This window comes from Cebus imitator, unplaced genomic scaffold (genome assembly GCF_001604975.1).
Source record: "Cebus imitator isolate Cc_AM_T3 unplaced genomic scaffold, Cebus_imitator-1.0 Scaffold371, whole genome shotgun sequence".
In the NCBI taxonomy this organism is placed as follows: domain Eukaryota; kingdom Metazoa; phylum Chordata; class Mammalia; order Primates; family Cebidae; genus Cebus; species Cebus imitator.
The window spans coordinates 167644-183021 of record NW_016107686.1 but is presented as its reverse complement, the minus strand read 5'-3'; positions in this window follow the sequence as shown (position 1 = coordinate 183021).

The following is a 15378-nucleotide window of genomic DNA, read 5'->3' as shown; positions in this document are numbered from 1 at the left end:
AATGCTGACAGGAAAGATCTAAGCAGGAATATAAAATTGATACCCAACATCACAATCAAACAAACTAGGGAAGCAAGAGCAAACAAATTCAAAAGCTAGCAGAAGACAAGAAACAACTAAGATTAGATCAGTGCATCCAGGAGCTGGTTTTTGAAAAAATTAACAAAATACACTGCTAGCCAGACTAATAACAAGGAAAAGAGAGAAGAATCAAAGAGACATAATATAAATGATAAAGGGGATATCACCACTGATCCCACAGATATATAAACTACCATCAAAGCACACTGTAAACACCTCTATGAAAATAAACTAGAAAATCTAGAAGAAATGGAAAATTCTTGTACACATACATCCTCCCAAGTCTAAACCAGGAAGAAGCTGAATCCCTGAATAGATCAATAACATGATCTGAAATTGAGGCAATAATTAATAGCCTACCAACCAAAACAAGCCCAGGAAGAGATGGATTTACAGCTGAAATCTACCAGAGGTACAAAGAGGAACTGGAACCATTCCTTCTGAAACTATTCCAAACAATACAAAAAGATTAACTGCTCCATAACTCATTTTATGAAGCCAGCATCATCCTGATACCAAAACCTGACAGAGACACAACTAAAAAAGAAAATTTCAGGCCAGTATCCCTGACCAACATCAATGTGTAAAATACTGGCAAACTGAATCCAGCAGCACATCAAAAAACTTATCCAGTACTATCAATTCAGCTTCATCCCTGGGTTGCAAGGCTGGTTCAACATACACAAATCAATAAATGAATCCAAACATAAACAAAACCAATGACAAAAAAACATGATTATCTCAGTAGATGCAGAAAAAGCCTTAGATAAAATTAAACACCTCTTTATGCCAAAAACACTCAATAAACTAGGTATTGATGGAAGATATCTCAAAATAATAAGAGCTATTTATGACAAACCCACAGACAATATCACACTGAACAGACAAAAGCTGAATGCATTCCTTTTGAAAACAAGCACAAGACAAGGATGTCCTCTCTCACTGCTCCTATTCATCATAGCATTGGAAGTTCTGGCCAGGACAATCAGGCAAGAGAAAGAAATAAAGCATATTTAAATAGAGACAGAGAAAGTCAAATTGTCTCTGTTTGCAGATGACATAACTGTATATTTAGAAAAACACATTGTCTCAGCCCTAAAACTCCTTAAGCTGATAAGCAACACCAGCAAATTCTCAGGATACAAAATCAATGTGCAAAACTTACAAGCATTCCTATATACCAATAATGGAGAGCCATATCATGAATGAACTCCCATTCACAATGGCTACAGATAGAATAAAATACCTAGGAATACAACTTACAAGGGATTTGAAGAACCTCCTCAAGGAGAACTATAAACCACTGCTTGAGGAAATAAGACAGGACACAAACAAATGAAAAAGCATTCCATATTCAGGGATAGAAAAAATCAATATCGTGAAAACGTCCATATTGCCCAAAGTAATTTATAGATTCAATGCTATCCCTATCAATCTACCATTGACTTTCTTCGCAGAATTAGAAAATACTACTTTAAATTTCATATGGAACCAAAGAAGTGCCTGTATAGCCAAGACAATCCTAAGTAAAAGAAACAAAGCTGGAGGCATCATGCTATCTGACTTCAAACTATGCTACAAGGCCATAGTAACCAAAACAACATGGTACTGGTGCCAAAAAAGATATATAGACCAATGGAACAGAACAGAGGCCTCGGAAGTAACACCATACATTTATAACCATCGGATCTTTGACAAACCTGACAAAAACAAGCAATGCGGAAGGATTGCTATTTAATAAACGGTGTTCGGAAATCTGGCTAGTCATGTGCAGAAAACTGAAACTGAATCCCTTCCTTATACCTTATACAAAAATTAACTAAAGATGGATTAAAGACTTAACTGTAAGACCTAAAACCATAAAAACCCCAGAAGAAAACCTAGGCAATACCATTCAGGACATAGGAATGGGCAAAACTTCATGACTAAAACACCAAAAGCAATTGCAACAAAAGCCAAAATTGACAAACGGGATCTAATTAAACTAAAGAGCCTCTGAATAGCAAAAGAAATGATTATGGTGAACTTGAACCAACAGAATTGGAGAAAATTTTTGCATTCTACCCATCCGACCATGGTCTAATATCTGGAATCTACAAGGAACTTAAATAAATTTGCAATAAAAAAAAACAGCCCCATCAAAAAGTGGGCAAAGAATATGAACAGACACTTTTCAAAAGAAGACATTTATGTGGCCAACAAACATATGAAAAAAAGCTCATCATCACTGGTCATTAGAGAAATGCCAAGTAAAACTATAATGAGATATCATCTCAAGCCAGTTAGAAAGGTGATCATTAAAAACTCAGGAAACAACAGAAGCTAAAGAGGATGTGGAGAAATAGGAACACTTTTACACTGTTGGTGGGAGTGTAAATTAGTTCTATCATTTGGAAGATAGTGTGGATATTCCTTAAGAATCTAGAACCAGAAATAGCATTTGGCATACCAATCCCATTACTGGGTATATACCTAAAGGATTATAAATTATTCTACTGTAAAGACACATGCACGCATATGTTTATTGCAGCACTATTCACTATTCACAATAGCAAAGACTTGGAATTAACTCAAACGCGCATCAATGTTAGACTGAATAAAGAAAATGTGGCACATATATGCCATGAAATACTATGCAGCCATAAAAATGGATGCATTCATGTCCTTTGCAGAGCCATGGATGAAGCTGGGAAACCATCATTTTTAGCAAACTAACACAGGAACAGAAAACCAAACACCACAAGTTCTCACCCATAAGTGGGAGTTGAACAATGAGATCATGTAGACACAGGGAGGGGAACATCACACACCAGGGTCTGTTGGGGGGTGGGGGAGCAAGGAGAGGGACAGCACTGGGACAAATGCCTAATGCATGTTGTGCTTGAAACCTAGATGATGAGTTGATGGGTGCAGCAAACCACCATGGCACATGTATACCCATGCAGCAAGCCTGTACATTCTTCACATGTATCACAGAACTTAAAATATAATGAAAATAAAAATAATTTTGCTAGTCATAAAACTTTGTTTTTCAGTTACTTTTGACACATATAAAGTATCATGTTTATATTTTTCTGTATGTTGATCCTCCCACTTGTTGATTCTGTTAACTATGCCTCAGAGTGGATCACAGTCTTGGTTGTGATTTTAGCTATATGCTCATCTTTAATGGGTTCCTTACCCACCACCTCCACCCTCAACCCCACACCCAACCATGTGAGAAGCTAGAACATTAGTAACATTCTGCAGTTGGAAAAATGGTCTTTGTTGCTAGCATATTGTTTCCCCTACCTCCTCCACTCCCTCCTTCTTTGCAGATGGACAGTGGCATTATTAACCTGCTTCTGTTACATTTTATCCAGGATTTCTTTATACTGTTAGTGGGTAGTTGGAGGTGGGGGAGGAGTCTTTCCACACCAACTCAGTCTACCATATTGCTGTAAGTTTTTCATACTTATATAATACAATAAAACTTTAGGTTTATATTTTTATTAGGAAATCAATATGTTTATAGTTAAATCAAGGTTTTTTTTAAATAACTAGAGTCCATTATAAAATCTCGTGTGTCCTATTCATATTTACATTATTTTTTAATAAATAGAGAGGGCTATTTTCCATGGTATTCTGACTACCTTTCGTTACTTAAAGAATATAATTTGTTCATGATCAAAATGTTTTTAAAACAACATAATATTATTAAGAAAATTCACAGTCTCATTTAAGGGTACATAATTCTTTTCCTTTAGCTATATAATGTATTTTCTTGTGAAATGTGATTTAATATATAATTGAATAGATTTTCATTTCAACATGACGTACTTTCTGAAAATCACTGACATCTGGAAATGGCAACAATTCCCTGTAAGCTTTGAAAACAATTATGTTAAAGGACTACTTTTGATTGACTTTAAGAAGTTCAAGAGTTCAGTAAATAAAGTAGGTCAAGTGTTAATCATATTTTTATACTGTAGCAAATGCTGGTGGCACTTGTACACATTAATATTTCACCGAGTTCAATGTCATCAATCACACTCAATCATTACCTTTTGGTTTCTAATTAATACGTATTTGCCCTTTAGAACTTAGCTTAAATAACACTCCTTTCAGGAAATTTCTACAATCACTTAATTGTATTATGTTACATGCTTACATATTATGTGATTACAGCGTGTACTGCAATTTATTGGGCTTATATGTCTAACATCTGTCTTTTCCACCACTCTGTAAACTCTTGGAGGGAAACAACTTTATTATCTGGTTTCCCTCTGTAACTTAAATTTTTAGATACTTGAGATAGGAAAATATTCAAGAAATAGGTGTTGAATCCAAAAATGGGTGAATAAACAAACATATGTTCAGAACTATTCTTACTTGTAATTCTAACACACATCATGTTATAAAGTCTTGGGGAAAAAAAATTTGATGTAATGAAATCAGAGTAATTGCTATTCTCAAGTTTTCTCAAATATGCTTCCAGGAACAATTAGTTTGATTGTGAAGACCATAACTGTTCTTGGAGATCCTTCCTGTTTTAGCTTCTATTGCTGCCAAGGATAAAAAATACAGTCTTTGCTAAGCCACACTCATGTTCATCTTCTTTTGGATTATCTCTCTTGCTTGAGTCTCAATTTCCTGGTATACAAATTGAGGACAATGCACAGAAATGATGTGCATTGTTGAGGCAAACAACTATGTTATCTGATTTCCCTCTGTATCTTAAATTTTTAGATTCTTGAGACAGGAATGTATTCAAGAAATAGGTATTGAATGCAAAATGGGTTAATAAACAAACATATGGTCTTTTTCCCCAATCTAGGGCATGTTTTGCAGTTAATAATGTAGAATTCAGATAATTTCATGTTTGAGTTTCATGTTTCTACAGTTTTATCTTGCTATTTTCTTTCCAATATTCCAGAAGGAACTTTAGTATATCATCAGGAATTCCTGTCTCCCAATTTAATACTAAAAACCAAACAAACAATAATAGAACACATATAGGTCTTGATTTAATATTTTTCTCTTTTGGCATTTTCATTTCAAAAAATGTTGTTTGATTTATCCAGGATTTTCATACCTCTTGTCCATCCAGCCTATCTGAGTACCCCTAAAGAGGCTATTTAGGCAATGAAAAAGGAGACTTGAAAAGAAGTTGATTGAATGCTTCCATTCTCCTAATATTTATTTTGTAAGCTTAAGACCACAAATACCAGTTTTGCTAACAAATTTCACTTGTATGTAAGGGTTTCTTAGAAAGACACTAAATTCTGTTCATTTTTGTTGAACTTTTTTCCAATTTAGATAATCCCTGAATCTATTTTTCATTATTTCCATTGTTGCAAGCTTGCAGGAGATAATTTTCTAGTCGATTGATTTAAGGACCACTTTTCACTACAGCTAAAAGTAATGTGATATGGCAAACTACAAATTAGAATTTTGATAGAAAACACAACATTTTCCAGGCAGGATTTTACTGGTATATTAATTCATATTGGATTACAAATAACTACATGTAATAAACAACTACATTCCCACCAGGTTTGATAATATTTTAAACAGCTTTTTTAGGATCTTCGGTCATTCATTTGACTAAATAAACCCTTAAGGTGCTGTTGCAAACTGCCAATGAATCTATGAAGATAAATTTAAAAATAAAGAACAGAAAAATTTTTGTTTATACACTCCTGGGAACCAATATGTTACTTGTACAGTATTCTTTGTAGTTAAAATTAACACCTGGATGCTCTAAAGTTATTTGGTGCTATAGAAGTCAGCATTTCAATCTTATTAGAGATACTATCTTCAAGTTTGCATGTGTATGCATGTGTATGTGTGTGTGTCAGGTGAGTGTATGTGTGTGTGTGGTGTTAATTACATTTGTTTCAGTCTGGTACAAAATATTTCAAGTTTAATTTGAATATTAAAGCTTTTTAAGGGCAGAATTTTGGCTGCCTTTGTGGTAAACTCCATTTGAAATCGCAGTCTTAAGTTTCGTAGGGTTTTTAAAGTAAGTGATTAATTACTTTTGCTGTTGTGGTTTATAATGTGTGACAACATTATTTTAGTGTTACATAGGCTCTAGAGGTGGATCATTTCTCTTTTACTTAGATTGTAGGCTTTCTCTGTTGTATTGTTTTTAATTCAAAAGAAAGAAAGAAAGAAAAGGAAAGAAAGAAAGAAGAAGAAGAAGAAGAAAGAAGAAGCAGGAGGAGGAGAAGAAAGAGGAGGAGGAGGAAGGAAGGAAAGAAGGAAGGAAGAGAGGGAAGGAGGGAGGGAGGAAGGGAAAGAGAGAGGAAAGGAAGGGAGGGAGGGAGGGAAGGCAGGAGAGAGGAAGAGAAAGAGATAAAGAAAGAAAAGACGAGAAGAAGGGAGGAAGGCAAGACGGGAAGAAGGCAGGCAGGAAGGCAGGCATGAAAGAAAGCAGGAAGGCAGGCAGGAGGGAAGGCAGGAAGGCAGGCAGGCAGGCAGGAAGGCTGGAAGGCAGGAAGAAGGCAGGAAGGCAGGCAGGAAGGGAAGAAAAACCAGCCCTGGGTATCATGTATCAAACTTGAGATCATACATTGGTCCAACAATCTTCGGAAGTTTGAATTCTAAACTCTGAAATCTAAAGAAGCAACTCAAAGGTATAAAGAATCTTGTCATTTGAAGTTTAAAGGGATCTTAACTATTACCTTATTCAACAGGTAGTCTAATTTCATTCTGGCTTTTTGGATCCCATGCCTTAAAATACCTTCTACCAAATAAACTACAATTTATTCATTTTTACCTAACATTGTGATTTATTGTTATTATTATTATTATATTATTATTATTATTTGAGATAGAGGCTCCCTCTGTCACCCAGGCTAGAGTGCAGTGGCACGATATGTCAGCTCACTGCAATCTCTGCCTCCTTGGTTCAAGAGATTCTCCTGCCTCGACCCCCTGAGTAGCGGGGATTTCAGGCTCTTACCACCACACCTGATTAATTTTGTATTTTCAGTAGAGATGGGGTTTCACCATGTTGGGCAGGCTGGTCTCCAACTCCTGACCTCATAATCTACCTGCCTCAGCCTCCCAAAGTCCTGGGATTACAGGTGTGAGCCACCACACCTGGCCACATTCTGAAATTTTTATCAGCATATAATACTGAAACATCAGGGAATTAATTTAATTTCACCTTAAACTTTACTTTTTTGATTTAGTTTGTGCTTCTCTAAATCCTGGCCAGGTGTAATGGCTCACACCTGTAATCTCAGCACTCTGGGAAGCTGAGGTGGGTGGATCACTTGAGGTCAGGAGTTCCAGACTATCCTAGCCAATATGGTGAAACATGGTCTCTACTGAAAATATAAACAGCCAGGCGTGGTGGCTTTTGCCTGTAGTCCCAGCTTCTTGTGAGGCTGAGGTAGAAGAATGGGTTGAACTGGACAGGCGGAGGTTGCAGTAGCAGAGATCACACCACTGCACTCCAGCCTGGTGAAAGAGAGAAACTGTCTCAAAAAAAAAAAAAAAAAGGTAAATGTATTTGAAATAATAAAAAGAGCCAACTCCCATGCCATAACCACTGCCAAGAATTATATTTCATAAGGGACCAAGGGCAACCTGCAACTTGCATTAGCATGAATTGCCTACCCAAATAATTGACACTTTAGATAACAGAATGCAGTGACCTGAAGGTAACAAGAAATACCACAGAGAATCAAAAATTGACTTATTGCTATGATTTGTTTCCTAATAATGTAGACTGTTGTTTCATCCCCAGAATTTTGCCCTGTGCCTGACATATAACAGATGTCCAATGCAAGATTCTTGAGTAACTGAATCAAACAAAGAAAATAAAGCAATAAGTAACTTTATTATTATGTTGTAAGTGGAAATTTGAGAGTTTTGTGTTCTTGCATTAGGAGCAGAAAATCTTTAAAACTTAGGTAAAAAGAATCTTAAAAGTAATTTATTCTGACTTTCCTCATTTTGCAATCCCAAAATACTGGGGGCCTGTACTCAAGATCCCACAACTGGCTAATCAGGAGCATAGCCAGAACCTGAACTCAAGGCTCTAAGTATGAAGAACATAATTTTGTTTACTTCATTATTTACCTACAGCCAAGTAGGATTGCTGTATTTATAGAGCAAAAAAGTGAGATCCTCCCATCTAGTGTCAATGCCTAAAACATCCCTGTTTTATACATTCTGCTGTTCAGTTCAGCTTCAAGCTATGAGGAACATTGTTAGTGATTGTGATAGAAGAGTTTGCAGTTAAATTTCTTGATCATGGTGTTTATAATGCTTCCAGCAATATCATTCAGCAGGTGGCTTAGTTGATATTGATTTTACTAAAGAAAATATTTCTCCATACAGCATTCTTGAATCATTTGTTGGCAGGCTGGCTCTTAGTTATGATCGGTATCTATTAGATTTAAGTCTGGTCAAATGGCAAAATAGTTGAATCCTATCAATCAAGAAATAGATGTGGGATATTTTTTAATGAGATAAAACCCTCCTAGGTAGAGCCAAAAATTTGGAAATTGGTTCTCTATGGACTATACTAAATCTTCTGGTCATGGGGAGGTGTTTTTGGTATTTGAAACCAAGAACATAAAATGTTAGATTATTCTGCCAACAGCCACTGGGACCACATGTGCCATTTTAGCCATAAGACAAAAGGCTGATAGAGAGTTACCCCTGGAAAGCAATTAACAGGGAAGTTCCTACCCAAACAGGTTGAATTATCAAAAAATCGACAATTTTATTTTTTCCCATTTTTCCATGGCTCATTTATCCAGGCACCAGAGACATCTTCTAGATCATGTGTTTGTCACAGAGATGTTTCTCAAAAATTACAATACATTTTTTTTCTCTAGTCACTGCAGTAAAAAAAAAAAAAAAAGAAAAAAAGAAAACCTACTTTATTTCCTGATCATGCTATAACAGCATGATTCCGGATAAGTTACATATTACCTCATTGGTAACAGAAAGCTGAAATATATGATAGTATGAACCATAACATTAACTTTTATCTGCCAGTTTCAGTAAGAAGTCTTTAACCTAGATGACCTCACTGAATTGTTATAAAACCTTAAATATTGTTATCTTTGTTTTATAGATATGGGCACTGAGACTCAGAATTGGTGACTTGGCCGAATTATAGCAGAGACAAGCTCTGATTGCCGGTGAATGTGATTCCAAAACCCACTGTATTATATCCCAATGACATCCTGCTGACTAAGGTTGCTTGTGTTTTAGTAAGTCTTTAGATGTATATCATAGATTGGTATCCTTGGATAACTATGACTAGTAAGCTAACTGACTCAGTGATTCTAATTTACAAATGGAAAACTGAATTCCAGCGCAAGTAAAATTTGCAAGGTTAAAAATCTAACACAAATGTGATGTCTATACATAGTGCTCAAGCTCACAGTTTTGTTTTTTTTTTCTGAATTGTGTAAAGGTATATATGTGTGTTTGAAGAATGTGAAGCCTTCTGTATGCTACTGTTTTTTTCAAACGAGTTATTTTTGATTTCTAATTGGATTGTGATCTTGCTGTGGTAAGCTTCATCAAGTTTTCCCTATGATCTTCATCTCATATTTTCCTCCAATAGAGATTACACTAGAAAAATCTGGCTTACAATAGCTGGCATTAGTTAACATCAATGGTTCCATTTTGTTGTTTAATCAGAATCAATTTTGCCTTTATTTAAAGTTAAAAGAAAATTATATTTAAGTAGCATAAGCAGTGAATAAAGCTTCTAAATCCACATTTTAATTATTAACGTCCCAATGGTCTTTTCAATTGACTTGAAGTTGTACAACTATCTGTAATATATTTATGCATAATTAAAATGTTCAATTTTTGCTTTATTTTGTAATTAGATGGTCTTTTTGATTGCACAAATGTAGGCGTGCAGACACATGCACACACACGTTACTATGGAATCTAAATTAAACAGATCTGTAGCTTCAGCTGAGTAATTTTAAGTTATACATATGTGCTATTAACCTGAACTGTAGTGGGTCAGATCTGTAAAGCATTTTTGAGATTAAGCAGATTCTCAATCATAGGGAGAGTCTTAGAACTAATAAGATTTATATTGGTATATCAATCAGGTATATGTTTCTACTATATGACCCAAAGAGAAATATTGAATTCACTTATCATGTTATGATATGACTAAAGTTCTGATTGATTTGCCTGCAAGATATAACAATATTTTCAGAATCATGCAAAATGTGGGCATATCCAGAACCTATGTCACTGAGGATTCTAAGCAATATTTCTGACTTTGTTTAGACATATGAGTAAGAACAATATGGATTCCATCCATGATATCATAAGTGTCTCTTTAAGTGCACCTATGAATGTGCAAAGAGGGTGACAGTTTTGCCACCATATTATGGTTATAATAATATTCAGGTCACAACAAGTTGAAAGAAAAATACTGAATTGAAAAGAACTTTAAAAATGAATGAAATATGCTGGTACTTTCAAGGAGCTTCCTAGAAGGCTCTCTTTCTAATAATAACCACAGAAATAAAGGAAAGGGAAAAAAATCTTAAAGAATACTGCTTTAATCTGAATGGAAAGACTGCAAAGCATATAATTATAAGTGTGTAAAAAGTCAGGAAGTGAAAAGCCAAAATAATGAGAGATTCTTGTAATATCTGGTGTCACAAAGTTGCAGTTCTTCAGAAGTTTTGCTCTTAAGAGGTATCTTGGAAAGGGGAAAAAAAGGCCTCAGGAAATAATAACTAGAACTCGGCAAAGAAAGCTTCTTTATGAGAAGTGCCTGCAGGGCAGAAATAATTGGAAGCAGAGGCTTCCGTGGCCCTAACACATGCACCTTGGTTCTACCTAGGAGAGTACTACCTAAAAGACCTAAGCAGAGTATAAAAAAAATCATCTAGGGATGATCTTGATATTGTATTTGGACAAACAGAAGGGGAAGTGAAGAGAGGCATAAACTTAAGTGGACATTCAAACATATCCACCTAGAGCTAGGAGGTCATTATTGGGTAGTTTAGGTCAAACATGATTTAGCCTAAAATATCCAGTGGGTATTTCCTCAGATGACCAGGACAATTGTTTCCATATCCCCATCCTTTGTTTTAGTGCTTAGTGGGTCTGATAAACGTTAGTATTTTATAGAAGGAAACTTTTCTCTTGGTAGCACTACAAACGGTGCTTGCCCTTTAAGCGTTGATTTCATCTCTGGGTAGGTTCAACACACATGAGAAAATATACTGGGGAAGACAGTAAGATCTCAATGGCCACCCTTTCAGCACCTGTGCTGGTTTAGCTGTCAGGAAAGCACCAAAAATTTGACTAAAGAAAAAGAGAAGTCTATGTTCTTTGGAAATTTACAAAGAAAAAAATACAGTTCCAGAATTTTAATATTCGATCATGTAATGAAGCTGTTTAAAACTATTTCTCTATCTTGCTCTCAATCATCTCTCTGTCTGTCTATCTATCTATCATCTATCTATCTATTCTACCTAGCTAACTAGTTAGCTAGTTATGGTGAGAGTAATGGAAAGAGATGGAGAGAGATAGAGAGTAAAAGAGAGAGAGAGAGAGAGATCCAAATAGACCTGTTTTATGAACATTTTGACAGGAAGAGTATTACATTTTTAAAAATGTTTGGTTGATGAGAGATATTGAAGAAGGAAACTGAGGTTCATCAAGGTCACAATAACATTGTAACACAGAAATTTTAAAATGTTTCAAAAAGTTATATTTCACTCTATTCACCTTAGAACTTTGCTGTTCTAAAATAATTATTTAGCACAGTGATGCCTGAAAAATTTTACAACTAGAGTGGATCAGAGGTTACCAGCTGGGGCGGTTTTACTGGAATAGAATGGATAAATTTTACTGCTTTCCCAAATCCTAATCACTATGTGATAACAGGTTAGATTTGGTCAAAAGATGAACTTTCATGAGATTTGGAAGGAGTGAGTGAAGTAGTATACCTATTACATTGTGTATGTTGTCACAGTCAGATGGAGTCCTTGAGCAACCACAAAGGGGCCTGGCAGGTACCAGATTTACTCACTCTCATCCGCTATGTATCATCAGTTTTTCCACTGCTGGTTTTTGGTCATAGTAGCCCCAGGTCTATCACTAGATGCTTGATTGCACAACCACCTAGAGACGAAAGTTTTACTCTATGCCTCAGTTTCTTCAATTATATAATAAAGAGATTGACCTAGAGAAGTTCTTAGGCTCTTTCTGGGTTTAAAAATTGATCTGTGTCTTTGCTAGCCTTTTCTTGGCAGCTTTCTTGTGAGGAAAGTGAATAGAGTAAATGATTTCATTACTTCCTCTGGTGTGCATACATGCTTGCCCCAACAAAGCCTGCTGCCTCCTGAAAACAATTTAGGGCTCCATGTTTTATTTTTGCTTTAATAAAAGCAAAGAAACAAAAACATTAGAAACTCTCCTGCAAAGAACTTACTTTACTGTCCTGGACATAAAAATATATGAACAGGAGAAAAATAATTATGGGTGACTTATATCATATAGAAATTAAATACATTGTGAGCCTAAAGAAACACTGATCTATCATTTTTCTATATTTTTATTTATTGTTGAACAAATGTAAATTATTTCACAGTTAAATGAATGTGTTTAGAGTTGAAACAGCTAAAGATAGCTATGGAAAAATGAAGATTTTGGACAATTTTATTGTTTGGAGACAAGGTAGAGATAAGAGGAAAAAGGAGATTTTAGAATATTCTTAATAAATGAGAAAGGAAACATTTCAGTGGAAACTTTTTCAGTAGAGCAGGAAAGTCAGTAACAATGAAATAATTATAATGTTAAGTAAAACAATAAATGAACTAATAAAAACTTTTCTTCCAAAGAGATTGTGGATATTTTCCTTTGTAATGATTGAGTAATATCCAATGTACATCCATTATGGTCCCAAGCTTTGAGACCTGCAGTCAATTAAAGTAATCAGGTGACTGATGCTCTGTTCAACTCAGAGCTTGGTACCAGTCTTTTATCTTCTTTTATTAGTGATATTTAGCTTATCAGTTATCTCAAATAAGTTAGGAAAAACTGATGTGTCTAATCATTTGTTTATTCATTTTGTGACCATGGAAGCACTGGCCATGCACTGGAAATGTGCAAGGGACTCAATTAATACATTTTCTTATTTACTTGTCATAGGAACTAAGGTAGGTAATGTCATTATCTGCTTTCCTCATATGAAGACGTCCAGGCTAATAAAGCCCAAGCATTGGCCAATGAGATCGTTATACAAAATATAGAAAAAGGATTTAAAGACCAGTGTGTCTGAAAAATCCTCACTTAACATTTACGATGTTCTGATTTTTAGTGTTATCACATGCAGCATCCAATTTTAACAGTATATAGGTCTCCTGTTCATAAACATAGAAAATGACTCCAGTGAAGTTAAGTGTCTTGTCCCTGGGTAACATAATCAGAGGCTGCAATGCATTCAAAAGAATGGAGATGCAAAACGGAGGTACAGAAAGAGTTCAAGGTAGAGGGCAGGGACATATTAATTGCAGTATTCAGTCAAGGTTTTTTTAACCTTATTTTTTCAAGTGACTAGTCTCTTGCTGTTTTATGTACACCGATCTAAAAAATGTTGTTGCTAAATATAGAACTGTGTTAAGAGAAGAATATTCCATCTAAAGTCAGGAAGATAAACCAGATGACCTTTTGTATTCTTTCAAAGAAGCTGAATGATCTTTATATTTTTATAAGGTTACAGAATAATTCTAAGTAAAAGTTCATGACTATCTTTTTTTATTTTTGTATTGATACACTCAATTTTTTTTATTATTTTCTTATGTATTTGGATATTAGAAGAAAAAGGAAACAAATAATTACACTAACAATTACTTTGTAAAACAACTTGTAATAAACTGCTCTGTGATGCTATATCCCTATCACATTTTTAATTGTGCTTGTCTAATATGTAAAACCTTTCATGTGACTCTACATTGGAATACTTTAGGTTCAGTAATTAAATATAGAAATTTTGCAAGTAGAAGTTAAACTATATTAAAATTATAATTTAGAATTACACAGTTCACTTAATAAGTATAATTTCTTCATCTCACTTTTTCAACAATTAACACTTCATATAAAGTAAGGACTTCTACATAAAATTGATATCATGAAATTTCAATTATTTACACTATTAGTACTCTACTGCTTTATCTCTGCATGAGCCAAAACATTCACCTTTTTTATTGTTGCATTTATAATATTTATTTAACTCTTAGGTTCAGCTCAACTGTGACCTCTTTTGAAAGATTTTCTCTGATATTTCTAAAATATTCATGCTCTGGTAGAATGATTAAAAATATGTCCCGTTTATATTCAAGTCATTTGCAATGTGACTTTATAGCTCTTCTCATCATGATGAGAGTATGTTTTTTCTACCTATTGAATCTAGAATGGTTGCATGAATTGCTTTGTCAAAAAGAGTGTAGTGGACATGAAATGTGCCAGCTCCAAGGGCCTGCACATTGCCTTTCACTCTCAAAACTTGCCATAACCATAAAAATGAGTTCAGTATATTCTGCTGGACAGTGAAAGACACAAGGCCTATTGTGTGTTGTTGTGCCAGGTGACTGCCAGCCAAGTGCCAGACCTGGGTGAGGTCCATAACAGGGCACCCAGTGCCCTGCTCACCTGCCAGCTGAGCACAGATGCACAAGGAAGCCTAGCCAAGATGGGCCAAGCCTGGCCCAGATCAGCAGAACCACTCAGCTGATACATAGATGTCAGAGCAATCATAAACAGTTATTAGATTAAACCACTAAGTTTTGTGGATGGTGCCTTACGCCTTAAGAGATGATAGATCTTTCTTTGTGGATGCCAATGCTTATTGTTCTCCCCTCACAGTAAATACTGCTTACTTTTACTGGCTAATCATTTCAACCATGCATATTGTGACTCACGTAAATTCAAAACCATGGAAGAGATAGTGTGAAGTTTTAACAAACACACACATATTTAATCATTATATATCAAATATATATATGTTCCCAGCAGTCTTGCCCTTGCCAATATGTTTAACAAGATAGAAATATTTTATATATGATTATAATCATTATATGATTATAATGATATATATTTTATATATATCAAATATATGTATATTTCTGATACACAAGATTACCGATACTAGTGGTTGTTTTTACAGAGTAAAACAAAACAAAACATTGGAATAAATTGCAAATCCTCCTTCTTTTATGTTAGTGACCCTGGGCCAGCATCTTAACCCCTCTCTCTGACCCCTTTAAATTTTAAGTGCAGAGCATTTACCACTGTACT